This window comes from Balaenoptera borealis, assembly GCF_965194805.1.
Source record: "Balaenoptera borealis genome assembly, chromosome: 3".
NCBI lineage: Eukaryota > Metazoa > Chordata > Mammalia > Artiodactyla > Balaenopteridae > Balaenoptera > Balaenoptera borealis.
In genome coordinates, this window is record NC_138866.1 from 123,585,897 (window position 1) to 123,600,066 (window position 14,170).

Here is a 14,170-nt window from a genome sequence, read left to right on the forward strand (position 1 = left end):
GGAACTCGGTTTTAGGGGTCTTGGTTTCACTACCCCTGACTTCATGCTGCTTACACATTCTCTATTGTCTGCTTAGAAGGCTTTTCATTCTTCTTTTATTCACCTTCTTTTATTCAGCCTGTGTAAACCAGTTGCTATCAGTGCATGGATGCCTGAACTGTGATTTTTCCCATGTTTATCCCCTCACTTCATGGCTCGTTCAGAGCTGGAGCTGACAATATCCCCAACGCCAAGCAGAAGCCCAGCAGCTCTATGTGTTTAGTAAATGTTTGTTGAGTGAATGAACAATTGTCTTTCCTTTCAAATAAACAAAATCAGCTTCAGGTCACAGCCATGCCTCTCGCCAACCAGAGAAGAAGCTGCACTATAATGAAATCTCCTTGGTGTTTTCTTTTTGTTATTCTTCTGAAGGAAAAAATTTCTGCCCATTAGGTGTTTATAAGAGAGACCAAAGCTATCATCACTGTGGAAAAAAAAAAAAAAAAAAAGGACATTATAATCCAGAAGCTCAAGTAGTCCAAGAATTTTATGACAGAAACTCTGGTTCTGTTGGAAAAAAACAGACTCAGAGCCAGCAATGTTGGGCAGAGAAGGGAAGACCCTGGCTGACAGCCCTCCCCACCACGGGTCCGGGATCCATCTCGCATTTGGTCCCTTCAGAGTTCAGGAAGTCCTCGTCTTCACTTCTGAGACCCCCACCAGGGCAGGCCAGACAGCATCTGGGCCACTTTCAAGGTGGGTCTCTCATAGCTTGGAAAACCCATTCCATTTAGGTCTACCTGTTGGCTCAGGCTTTAGTCTGCCTGCCTTTTTTCCTGTCTGTACTGAAGGTGGCTAAAGACAGGCGTGTCCTGCTCGGGGCCTCTGCCCTCACATGCCACTAGGAATCAAGCCTCAGCATGCGAAGTCCTCACTGTGCACCATCCCTGGGGAGGGGCGTGTGAGGCGTGTGGCTGCATGCACTCTTAGGTTTTTCTCATCTCCTGTAACCATTGCTATTTTGGTGACACACACCCAAGGAAGCTCGTGGGCAGCTCAAGAGAAGCCTGGGGAGAAGAGAGAGAAGTTCTGGTTTGAAAAGAGGTCAAAGAACCACAGAATCAGAGGAGCTCATATCGAAAGGGATTTTGGTACTCACCTAGGACGTTCCAAAGAGGATGTGTCCCAGGGATCACAAAAGAGGTCCCTGTTTAATCTGTTTTATAAATTTAAGTACCAAGGGGTACTATCTCACTTGAAGAAAGAGTTCTGATTTTTTTTAAGTCTGCAAAATGTTGACCCTCCTGCAGCTTCTTGCCTGATACAAGAATTTCCTTTATCATGGCGTCTCTGTTACAGGGTCACCTAGACTTACATGCTCCCGGAGCCAGGGGGCTCCCTATCGCCCCTAAGATGCCATCCCATTGTCGGGCAGCTGTAATGATCAAAAGGATCTCCCGCACACTCTCCATGGTTCTCTGCATTGGTCCTATTCCTGGTCATCTCCCCCAGGTCTAGGCTGTGTCCTGTTGAAGGCGGAGCTCACCTCCTCCCCCCTCTCCCCACCTCACTTCTCCCTATTAAATGTCCTAGGGTCCTTGGTCTGCTCCTTTGATATTTAACAGATCATTACCTGCCCTAAAGGGATTCTCTTGTCAGAAGTAAAAATGTTTTATGGCTATCACTTCAATTTGCTGTGCTACTGATTCAAAATAGCAGCTGTGTGTCTCTTTAATGGGTTTTTTTTTTTCTTCCCAGTTGTTGAGTGGCCTCCCTTTTCAAAGGTGTGAAGATTCAAAGCAGACCCTGGCAGGTCTGAGATTTCCTCGCCAGGCGTTTGTTTCACAGCGCTCGCCTCCCTCCCCCACTCCTGTCATGGAGGCTGTGGGTGTCAGAGAGTAACCGCAACAACGAGGCGAATTCAGACGCACAGAAATACAAAGCCGACTTTCTAAACTATTATTAGCAAAGCAATTTGAGGACCACACCAATAGAACAGCAGGCCAGATACATGGTTCTCACACTTGACCCCTAGAATTACCTGGAGGGCTTGTTAAAACACACTCCTGAGTTTCTGATTCAGAAGCTCTGGGTGGGGCCTGAGAGTGTGCGTTTCTTACCTGTTCCCAGGTGATACTGATGCTGCTGGTCTCAGAACTACACTTTGAGAACCACTCGATTAAATGGAGAAATACCCCAAAGAAAGCAAGATTTCAAAGAATGGAAGTGCCCCGTAGGAAAGCGTGCAGCGGGACCCGCATGCTCCACAGGTGCCTGAGTTCACCGAGGTTCCTTCCTCAGGTGCCTCATCTCCCCCCATCAGCATCACCTCCACGTGCAGTCTCGCAGGGCTGGAAGCAGAGCAACGGACACATTAGCCTTGTTGGCTGACCATTTCATCTCAGGGCCCAGGGGAAACTGCTCTTCTGGACCCAGTTTTGGCCCTTAGGGAGAAATGGGCAAGAAAACAGCCATTTCGTCTTGGAGGTGGCAATAATCAAGAGAACGGCCCTCAAGCATTTCAACAACACTCCCATGTGTGCCTGAGAGCCCTGCAGATGTGTCCTAGGGACCTGAACAAGGAAAATTTCAAAATTCTGAGAAATATGGTTCCCAGCAGATGTGGTTCCTTAGAGATGAGAAACACTTTAAAATAACAGTAACAGCGACCTGACTTTGCAATCCTACAGGCTGCTAGGAAGGAAGAGAAGCTGAGCGGGGAAACAAAGTAGGAGGCTGGGCTGTCATCAGGGCAAAGAGGTGTTAGAGTCTGGGGATTTTTTTTGTTGGTTTTTAAAATATTTAACACCACCTGAGCATCAAAGACTGACAACAGACTGTGAAATCTCCTAGTCCCAAAGAGAGCGGGCAATTAAGTTTAAAGGTCAGGAGCTGTCAATTGATGGCCAATATATATATATATAAAAGGAAGCTTTATCTCTGGCATCTTAACTTCAGCTGTGGAATTCATCTCACCTTGCAGCCTTATCAAAGGTTTGCCCTTCTGTTGCTTCGAAAGTCACTTTATTGAGATATTGAAATGCCAGGGTTTTCAAACCTGCAGCAGCAGCTATCAGAACTTAAAGGAGTTTAATCAGGTGTGTATTTCCTGTTTTAACTTCTAAGAGAAATTGCTACAGTACTCACTGAGGCTTGACAAGAACTGTTTCACAACAACGGGTTCCAGAGCTTTCCTTCATGCTGTATTTTGGCCACGCTTGCTTCATCTCTCTATTATTACCTAGCAAGGAAAGAATTTCCTTTTTTTTTTTTTTTTCTAGTCTAAACATTCCCCATGAGAAAAACAGTCTGCTTCTCTGTTGAATAATAGGCCCCAAAGCCTGTTAATAAAAATCAAAGTCTGTTTAGAAATTAATGGTAGGTAAGAATCGCATCATTCGTGTTAATCATATTTTCGCTACCTGATAGAGCATAAAATAATAGATTGTCTTTCTGAGTTTGCTTTGAAGGAGTTGGTTATGTCTCCAAAATGTCTCTACCATCTGTTGCAACCACAGTTGTCTTCCCTAGTGCTCATTATTGCTTCCTAGATGAGTCAACCCCCCTCTTACATGATCTCCCCACTTCCACTCCCCTTCCCTTCTCATCTTGCTAATGATCATTCTCCACACGCTCCCCCAAACACAGATCCTCTCCTAGGGCCCACAGATCAGCTCCACACACCTCCTGGGGGAGTGGAGGGAGGGCACCAGGGCAGCATCCTGGGCTACCTTCAACGTGGGTTTCCTGTACCTGACCTGCCTTTCCAGTTCCACCTTGCCCAGTCTCACAGTTCAGCTCTTGCCTCAGACGCATTGTTTGTTAAGTCATGCAACCAGGAGCGTGTTCATCCGTCAGCACACACTACACCCCGATTTTGATCTTGGGCAACAGGTTAATAATAACAATAAGAATAGCTGATATTTACTGAGGACTCTCTGTATGTCAGGCACTGTGCTAAGTCCTTTCAGGTAAGAACTCATTTGATTCACACATGACTCTACTAGGTAAATACAGCAACTCATCAACTCCATTTAACAGTCATGAGACAGAGACTCAGAGAAGTTAAGCAGCTTGCTCAAGTTCAGGCTTCACAGTTCATGGTTCATTCATTCATTCATTCATTCATTCAAATAGTTTTTGGAGCACCTATTATGTTCCAGGCATTGTCCTAGGTGCTTGGAAAACATGAGAGAAGAAAACAAAGAACTCTGCCCTCATGGAGCTTACATTCTGGTGGGGAAATGGACACGAGAACAGACGTTATAAGTAAATTATATAGTGTGTTCGAAGGTGATGAGTACTATGGGAACAAAAGAGGAGCAGAACTTAAGGAATGAGTCAGTATGTGGGTGGCAGGTTACGGTATTAAATAGGGTGGTCAGGGTGGCTGCATTAAGCAGGTGACTTTTTACCAAGACCTGAAGGAAATAAAAGGAGTTACCCTATGCTATCTGGGGGAAGAGCATCCTTGCAAGAGGGAAGAGCAAGTGCAAAAGTCCTGAGACCGGAACATGCCAAGTGCCTGGTGTGTTTAGGAATTATAATGGTGTCCAATGTGGAGGGAGAGGAGTGGATAAGGGAAAAGAGCAGGGGATGAGGTCAGAAAGATACGTGAGAAGCCAGATCGTGTAGAACCCTGTAGCTATTTGGTTTTTACTCTGAGTAAAATGGTAACGTGGTGGGGTGGGTGGGACCAAGTCTATTCTCTGGTCGCCTTGTAGGAAAGAGATTATGGAGAAGGGGAGTCAAAGATGGAAGTGAGGAATAAGAGGCAATTACATGAATCCAGGCAGTAGTAGTGGAGGGGTGAGAAGCGTCTGGATTGGACTCTGAAGTTTTTGGCTTCGGAGAGTGATCTAGAGACCTAGGTGCCTAACCCCGCCTTCCTCCAATTGTACTCTGCCTCCTTGCAGGTAGTTACACAGGAGTCTCTTTAAATTATCACAGATTCATTTGAAATCACACACCCCAAAGAGGAAATAGTTCATTTAACTTCATTTAATACTAGCATTACAGTTTCTAAAACTAACTTCCCCCTTTTAAATTTCCTACAGACACTTTTTGTCTTTGAAAGTTAAATCCATCATCTCCACTTTTAAATTCCTCTCATAAAAAGGCAGTGTTTCTTCCTGTCTGTTTAAATCATATTCCACACTGAAATTGGTTATGTAACTTAGGAATGAAAACAATGTCATGCCTTACTTTTCGTATGTCTCCTGGGAGATTGCTACAGGAGGTGGAGTGGGGAATCAGTAAAGTCATAACCATAAAGCAATTTAATCTACTTTTTCTTAATTAAATGGGAAATATAAAATTCTTTTCAGTAAATGTATTAAATATAAAACACACTCCATTTCCAACTGGTTGCTAGGTAAAGCAGGCAAAGACAAAGCATCAGAGCTGGAAGGAAATATAAAGATCGACTCGCCCTCTGATCTCTTCCGTAGCCCTCTGATGAGAAACCAGGCCTGGGAACGAAGAGAGCTGCCTGGATTGCACTGAGGTTAAATGGCTGAAGCTCAGGTCCACCTTCAGACACCAGCCTAGTGCTTTACCCAGACACAGTGATGCAGCTTCCTGTCAGAAAAGACACAGAAAACAAAATTATGGGCTTTCAAACGTAGGCTCTTAAAGCAATATGCAGAGCAACTAGACCAGTGTTTCTAAGTGGGACGATTTTGCCCTTGGGAGACTTCTGGCAACGTCTGGAGATGTTTTTTTTATCTGTTACAACTGAAGTGAGGGTGCTACTGGCATCTCACAAGTAGAGGCCAAGGACGCTGCTAAACATCCTACTACGTACAGCCCTTCCTTGCCCCCAACGAAGGATAATTCAGTCCCCAAAGTGAACAGTGCCAAGATGGAGAAACCCTGAACTAGAACCAGCTTGTCAACACTCAGCTGCATTTTAGAATCACCTGGGTGTCCGCAGACCAATGAATCAGAACCTCTAGGAGAGGGGGCCGAGCATCAGTGTTTTTGAAAAGCTCTCCAGGTGATCATAATGTACCCAAAGTTTGAAAATCACTGGTTCAACCCCTGCAAGTTGGAAAATGAATCAAACCACCAACCGAAGAAGATATTTAGCCCTTACTATGTGTCCACCAGAAACTGGAGGAGATATAAAGCAGTTCACAACACAGTCCTTGCCTTAGGGAGCTCACAGTTTGGATGAAGAACAGACCAGGAAACATTATCATTTGTTGTGGGTTATTTAGGTGACGAATGAAGATCCACTCCTTCAGGATCTTCATTCCCGAAGAATGAAGAGGAGGAAGGGCTTTAGCAAAGAGAAGGCAGCAAAGAGCCGTGAGAAATCAGAGGGCTCCTGAGTTGTCACCAAAGGTGAGTTTATTGGTGGGACTACTTCATTCATTTTGCATCTTTGTATATGTTTACTTCTGTGATCAGAAAAAGCCTTATTTTTTTCAGTCTGCTAGAACTGGGTTAACCTCTTAAGGTACGTTACTTTACCCTCCAAACTATAATTATACATGACTTAATAATATTAAATATAATGTATGTGTGTTACTAAGCCCAGAGAGACTGCTTTATTGCTTTTTAAAAAAATTATACAAGTAATTTGGTGTAACTGATACATTAAGAAAATAATTGTCCCCTTACAGTGATTGGGTTAATTAAACCCATCTTTCCCATTGGGAACTGTGTCCCTTAAGGATATCTTGTTCAGATTCTTTAACTTGCCTGTCATTTTTGTGGTTACAACTCCTTCACTTCACAGTATAGGACACAGTATTTAAGACATAGTCTTTTTCATTTTTAAACTAGTGTCTATTCAAAGCCTGTTTCCCCTCCTCCCTAGAGGCACTGGTGGCTATAGGCAGTGGTTTTCAACTCTAAACAGACCCAACGCTCCTTGTAATAACAATTATGTGGTTAATAGCTGCTTTACTATGTTGAAATAGAATTCATATGTAGTATAACTTATCTATATATAAAATTTTTAAAAATCAATATATATTGATTGTCCCTCCTCCCCCATGTATTCTCCATGCTCCTATGGGCTGCTCTGGGCCCAGAGAGGCAACCTCCACAGACTGTATCCACCAGGGGTTCTTGTTGCATTAGGCCAATAGGAGGCACTGATACAAAGGCCACAGCAAAAGGAGAGAGGTGAGGGTATTTATTCCCTGCCCCACTGAGGTACCAACAGTGTTGACATATCTCTGTAGACATATAGTCACAGCTCATGTGTGTGTGGGGTGAGGGATAAACTAGCCTGCTAAGGCTGTCATAACCACAGGCTGTGTGGCTTCAACAACAGACATTTATTTTCTCACAGTTCTGGAGGCTGGAAGTCCAAGGTCAAGGTGCCTACAGGGTTGATTTCTGGTGAGGCCTCTTTCCTTGGCTTGAAGACAGCTGCCTTCTCTGTGTCCTCACATGGCCTTTCCTCTGTGCACACGCATCCCTGGTGTCTCCCTCTCTTCTTATATGGACACCAATCCTATTGGATTAGCGTCCCACCCTTTCATCTTTAAAGGTCCTGTCTCCAAATGCAGTCACATCCTGAGGTACTGGGGGTTTAGGACTTCATTGTATGGATTTGGGAAAGGTATTATCTCAACATGTAAATACTTGGGAATGACTGTCCCCAGAAGACATCTTGAAGTTACTGCTGTCAGCTCTTTGCACCATAAATGGACTTGGGTACAAACGCAGATGGATACCGGGGTTTTTATCAGAGACTCAAATACCGCTAGTGGCCATGTCATTTGGGACCTGGTTTTCTGCAATGGTGAACAACTCCTGGAAAAGTTCTAAATAAAAGGAAGCCGAACCTTCCTTTGATTTACATAGTAGTTGAATTTCGGGAAGTGCAGTGTACATTAAAACCATGTAAAAAATACTTTGTTTAAAATGGAGTTTGATTCTAGGCTCAGATGATCATATGCAGGTCTTTTACCTACATGAATGTCCACTGGGACATTCTAAAACCATGTGGGACAAAGGACAATTATTTCTTGTGCAGGACTGTCCCCAAAATGGCAGGGCACATAGGATCCCTGACCCTGCCCTTCAAATGCTCCCAAAGTGCCCCCAGGGTGTGCCCCCCAAGCACAAAATTCCAGGGGATTGCAGTGGGGTGGGGTAGTTGTGGCCTCTGCTGCCCTCTGCTCCTTTCTGGTGTTGGAGTCTGGGAGGAGAGGTGGGATGGCAGGGGGTGGGGAGAGATCACTGTCTGTAGTGAGGATTCTCTCCTCTCTCAGGTGGTTATCATGATTCTGTGGCTCACGTGACCGATTAGAGAAGTCTTCTGTGGAACTTCTGGTGTGGAACTCACGTGAGTTTGATTTTTTCTTTTTTAAATGATCTTTTTGAGATATAATTCACATACCAGAAAATTAAAGTGTACAACTCAACAATTTTTAGAGAGTTGTGCAACTATCACCTCAATCTAATTTTAGAATATTTTCATCACCCCCAAATAAATCAGGAACTCAATAGCAGTCGTTATTCATACTGTACCCCCAGCCCTAGGCAACCACTAATCTACTTTCCGTCTCTGAAGATTTTGGAATCATACAATATGTGGTCTTTTGTGACTGGCTTCTTTCACATAGCAGATTATATACAGGTTCATCCATGTTGTAGTTTGTATCAGTACTTCATTCCCTTCTATAGCCAGATAATATTCCATTATATGAATATACCACCTTTTATTTATCCATTCATCAGTTGATGCACATTTGGATTGATTCCATGCTTTTGACTATTATGAGTAATGCTGCTGTGAACATCTTGTACAAGTTTTTGTGTGTATGTATGTTTTCATTTCCTCTGGGTATAGACCTAGGAGTGGAATTGCTGGGTCATATATATTTCTATGTTTAACCTTTTAAGCAACTGCTAGACTGTTTTTCAAAGCAGCTCCATAATTTTACATTCCCACCAGCAGTGTATAAGGGTTTTAATTTCTCCACTTCTGCACAAACGCTTGTTACTATCTGCCTTTTTGGTTATATACATACCTAGTAGGTGTGACGTGATATTTCACCGTGGCTGTGATTTGCATTTCCCTAATGATTAGTGATGTTGAGCATCTTTTCACGTGCTTGTTGGCCATTTGTATATATTCTCTGGATAAATGTTTATTCAGATAATTTGTCCATGTTTTAACTGGATAATTTATTGTTTTGGTTACTTTATTTTTAAAGTTGAGTGGTAAGAGTCCTTTATATATCCTAAATATAAGTAGTTTCTCAGGTATGATTTGCAAGTATTTTCTCTTATTCTGTGGGTTGTCTTTTCAGTTTCTTAATGGTGTCTTTGAAGCACAAAAGTTTTAAATTTTGATGAAATTCAGTTTATCTATTTTTTCTTTTGTTACTTATGCTTTGGTGTCATATCTAAGAAGGCTTCACCCAAACCAAGGTCACAAAGATTTACTCATACAATTTCTTCTAAGAGTTTTATAGTTTCAGCTCTTACACTTCGGCCTACGATCCGTTTTGAGTTAATTTTTGTATATGGCTTGAGGAAGGGGTCCAACTTCATTGTTTTGCATATGGCTATCCAGTTGTCCCAGCACCATTTGTTGAAGAGGCTATTCTTTCCCCACTGAATTGTCTTGGCACCCTTGTCTATCAACATGGTTTTATTTCTGGACTCTCAATTCTACTCACTGATCTATAAGCCTATACTTATGTCAGTGCCACACTACTTGATTACTATACCCATATGGGTTCTAAAATGGACCTTCCAAGGGCCTCCCCCATTTCATACTTCCCCTAATATGGGAGATCCAGCTCCTTTTCAACCTCTCTCATTCACTCCATTGCAAACACCACAGGGATTTACCCCATATCCTCTTACTGCTGGCCCACAAAGCAAACAGTCCTCACAGATGAGATAACGAGCCCATTTTCAAGGACTTCTCAACTCATGAAAAGCTCAAGTATTCATATATGCCAAAAGATGGATGTGCAGGCTCCTTCAACGCTGAGATATGGATTTAGGAGTCTCATCTTAGAGAAGTTTCTCCAAGTTATGGGGGTAGTGGAAATAGTCTGGGCAAAGTGGGTAAAGAGAGAAAGCCATGGATAAAACCCCAGGTGGTGGATGAAAAGCCAATAAAAGAGTCTGAGAAGTAGTGATCAAACAGGAAGGAGAAAAATTAGAAAAGCATGGCATTATGAAAACCAAAAGAAAAAAAGCATTTTTCAGGAGGCTGCAATCAGGAGACATATGCTCAAGAAACCTTTCGTAAACTCCATAGTTGAGCTTCTGCTTGGACTGTGTTGCCATAGGAATGCCAGCCCAGATGAGCAAGCAGGAAAGGGGGTACAGTTTCTCTAGTTGGAGCCAGCAATGGTTTGGATTCAAGGTTTCTGTCATCAAAACTAGATGTTTCCTCTCCTGTGATCCTGTTTGCCTAGGATACTATCCTATCCCTATCATTGGTGAACTCTATTCTCTCATGCAGTTTTGAATAGAGTCACTGTACACCAAAGTGTTTCTGGTCCCTTTCTCTTTTGCCAACCTGTTCAGTTATAATGTAAACTGCATGTGATACAAATACAATTGAAAGAGAAAATATTTTTTTTCTGTTTTAAAAGCTCTCAAGAGGGTAGGGACAGAAACCAACAGGTAAGATAATATTGATGGGTATGGAAATTTATAAGGCAGGTTAGTAGTGGGAAGGAAGGGATTGAGAGCACGAGAGGTCATCAGAATACTGAGTATCTGGAGGAGGATGGGATGGGGGTTAGGACTCAGAAAGGCAGGGACAAACTCTGGTGGCCCTACACTTTTGCTACACGTGCCTATTCTAGATCATTTTATCGCCAGAACCAAAATGATCTTCTCAAAGTCAACCTGACAGTCTTATACACTTGGTGGCATTACCCACTAAACTCTGAAATGACCTACCTGGTTCCCTGCCATTACCTCCTAATTAAATCCATCTGCAGAACCAACGTTGCTGAATGGGGTACAATCAATCCTATTGTTAGAAGGTATTTTAGGGGGAGGGCTAATTCTTAAATTTTGATGTATTCTTGAAACTCTTCTTGAGTTTGAAATTATAACTTTGACTTAGATTCACCAACTGTTTATATTTTGCCCCATTTGCATCCTTATTCTCTCTCTTTCCCCTCCCTCCTCCTCTCTATGCGTGAACACAGACCTTTTTTTTTTCTGAACTATCTGAAAGTTGCAGACATCATACTCCTTTCTCTTCTAAAAATACTTTGCTAAGAACAAGGACATTCTCATAAATACCCACTATTCAATTGTCAAAATAAGGACATTTATCATTGATACAATATTAACCACAGAAGATTTTCAAATGTCAGGATTGCTCCATTAACAACATTTATACCTATTTTTCCTTTCTTCAGGATCCAGTCCAGGATCACATGCTGTATCTAGCTGTCATAGTTTTTTAGTCTCTTTTAAACTAGAAGAGCTCTTTGGCCTTTTTTGTCTTTCTTGACCTTGTCATTTTTGAAGAACATAGGTCAACTATTTTGTGGAATGTCCTTCGTGTCTGTGAGTTTCCTGTGGTTAGATTCAGACTATTTCGTGTTGACCCTTGAACAATGAGGAGGGTTAGGGGTGCCAGCTCTCTGCACAGTGGAAAATCTGAGTATAATTTTCACATGGCCCTCTCTGTCAGCAGTTCCTCTGCACCCCCGGATTCAACCAACAGCGGATCATGTAGTACTGTAGTGTTTACTACTGGGAAAAAAATCCATGTATAAGTGGACCCCAGCAGTTCAAGTCCATGTTGTTCAAGGGTCAGCTGTATTTTTTCAGGAATACCACAGAAGTGATGGTGTGTCCTTCTCAGTGACCGTATCAGAAACATACGATGTTGGTTGGTTCCAGTATTGGTGATGTTAACTTGGACTACTTGGTTAAGGTGGTGTCCACCAGGTTTCTCAGCTATAAAGTTACTATCTTTCTCTTTATAATGAAAAAGTAATTTGTGTGAAGATACTTTGAAACTGTAAATATAATGTTCCTCATCAAACTTTCACCTACTAGTTTTGGCATCCCTTGATGATTTTCTAACTCCAGCATTGTTCTACATTTATAAGTTGGCATTCTACTGTAGGGAAGAGCGTTCCCTTCTCCCCCATTTATTTTTTAATTCATCACTTTATTTCGCCATGGACTCATAGATTTTTATTTTATTCAAATGTTATGATCTATTATCATGGTTTATTTTGATGCTTAAATTATACCATATTTGGCCAGTGGAACCCCTACAAGCTGAGTCCAGCATCGTTTAGACATGTCCCCCTCATTCTTCTTTCAAGGAATTTTAAGAATTCCAGTTTAGTCATTTAGTTGACTCAACTGGCCTCTGGTTTGCTCTGACCACATGGCTAAGTCTAAGAAACAAAACACAAATGAGATCTAACTAGCAGTAGGGCTTTTCTCACAATCTGCACATTGCATTTATTTTTAAAGCATTTAAGATTGCATTATATACTTTGCATTATTTTATGCTACTAGCTTATAGTCACATTAAAAATCCAGCTCTCTTTCAGTATAAATTAACAGTAAAGCCTTCTTAGTCATCATGGCGATTGAAATTCTGCTCCAAACAAACTTAAATGCTAGACAAAATACAATCCAAAACATTTAAGAATATAGATCAGGGTATAAGAGCATGAAAGAGAAATCTCCGGGTACTAGAACAAAGAAGGAATAAAAACAAAGAAGGAATGAACAAGGGCACAATGGTTCACAGGGGAATCAGATACGGCACCTGAATATGGCCCTTAACCACTGTGGCTGAGGTCTTAATGCCAAAGAAAAGGAAAGGAGATGACGCTTCTACAGTGGGGAGCTGGCCGGGACCATGAAGGAGGCTCTCTCTGAGACGAAGACTAGAAAAACCCACTCACTGGTCTAAAACGGAACAAGGAAGTACAGTATCTGCCAATCGTGGGTAGATAAGGTCACCGATGAGAAATTAGACACCAAAACTGTGCCCATGCAGATATACGGGGAGTCCAAATTCACACTACTGTGAGGTACAGAAACTTCAGGCTAAGAAATTTAACACAGAAACCTGTCTAGAACTGATAAAACCCACAGGACCTAACAAAGGACATTTCTACAACCTTGGACACACGAGACTCTATGCAAACAGCTCTCACTAAATGTGAATTCAGTCAAAACTTGCAAACCATAATGAGGGAGAGTCAGTGGACTGACAAATGGGACTACACCTAGAACTAACAGAATCATCTCAAAGATACTTAAACAAATATATTTAAACATCCAAAGAATTTTTTTTTAAAGAGAGACTACAAGGCAAGAACAGGCTGAGACATTTAAAAAATTACAGTCATTGAAACAAACTGATATTATGTCAGCTTTCTCTCATCTTGTGCCACTAGTAACTTCATTCAGTAAACATCTACTATGTACTAATCACATACTGGGAACTGGAAACACAATGATAAAGATACAGCTGCATTCCTCAAGAAACTTACATTCCATTCTTTTAACTTTGAGGAAAACACATTGATTTCCAGATAAACTGTTATACTTTTTCTCTTTGTCATACAGGAAATTTTATAAATAAATGTTTATCATGTCTTTAAATTGAGCAGGAAAGGGGCATTAATACAAATCACCCTCATCTCTTTCCTTCTCTAAGCTTGCAGTATTTGCTGTTTTGCTTTGGTGGGTTGTTTGGGAGTTAGGAGCTTTGCTGCGGTGCTGGGGTTTAAAAAGTGGAAGGGCTGAAGGAGCACAGATGGAAGACTAATTGCTGTATGCCGGTGAGGTGAAATACCAGTAAACAGCTTAGTCACAGCTCCGCCTCAGCTTAGCCCAGCTTCCCTTTCCTTACCACCACGAAGGCAAGTCCACAATTAAATATAATCAAGTTTTTTATTACAGAGTACTCTTACAAAATCAATCACTTGTATGAGGTCATTTGTTGTTAGACGGAACAACAAAGCATCAATTCAGGCAGGCCAGCAGCTGGCACAAAAAAACACCTTTGTTCATGCTTTTAGTGTATCCTTGTAGTGAGATGGTCTCTTTACCTGTGTTACCAATCACTGCTAATGGTACTACACAGCAAAAGAGCGATGCTTTCCGTTCATTGGATCCTGGCCTCAGAAGAAAAGAAAAATATCTTTGTAGAACAGAAAACAGAACTAGGATGATTTTTTTTGTTTAGGGTACATAAAACCAA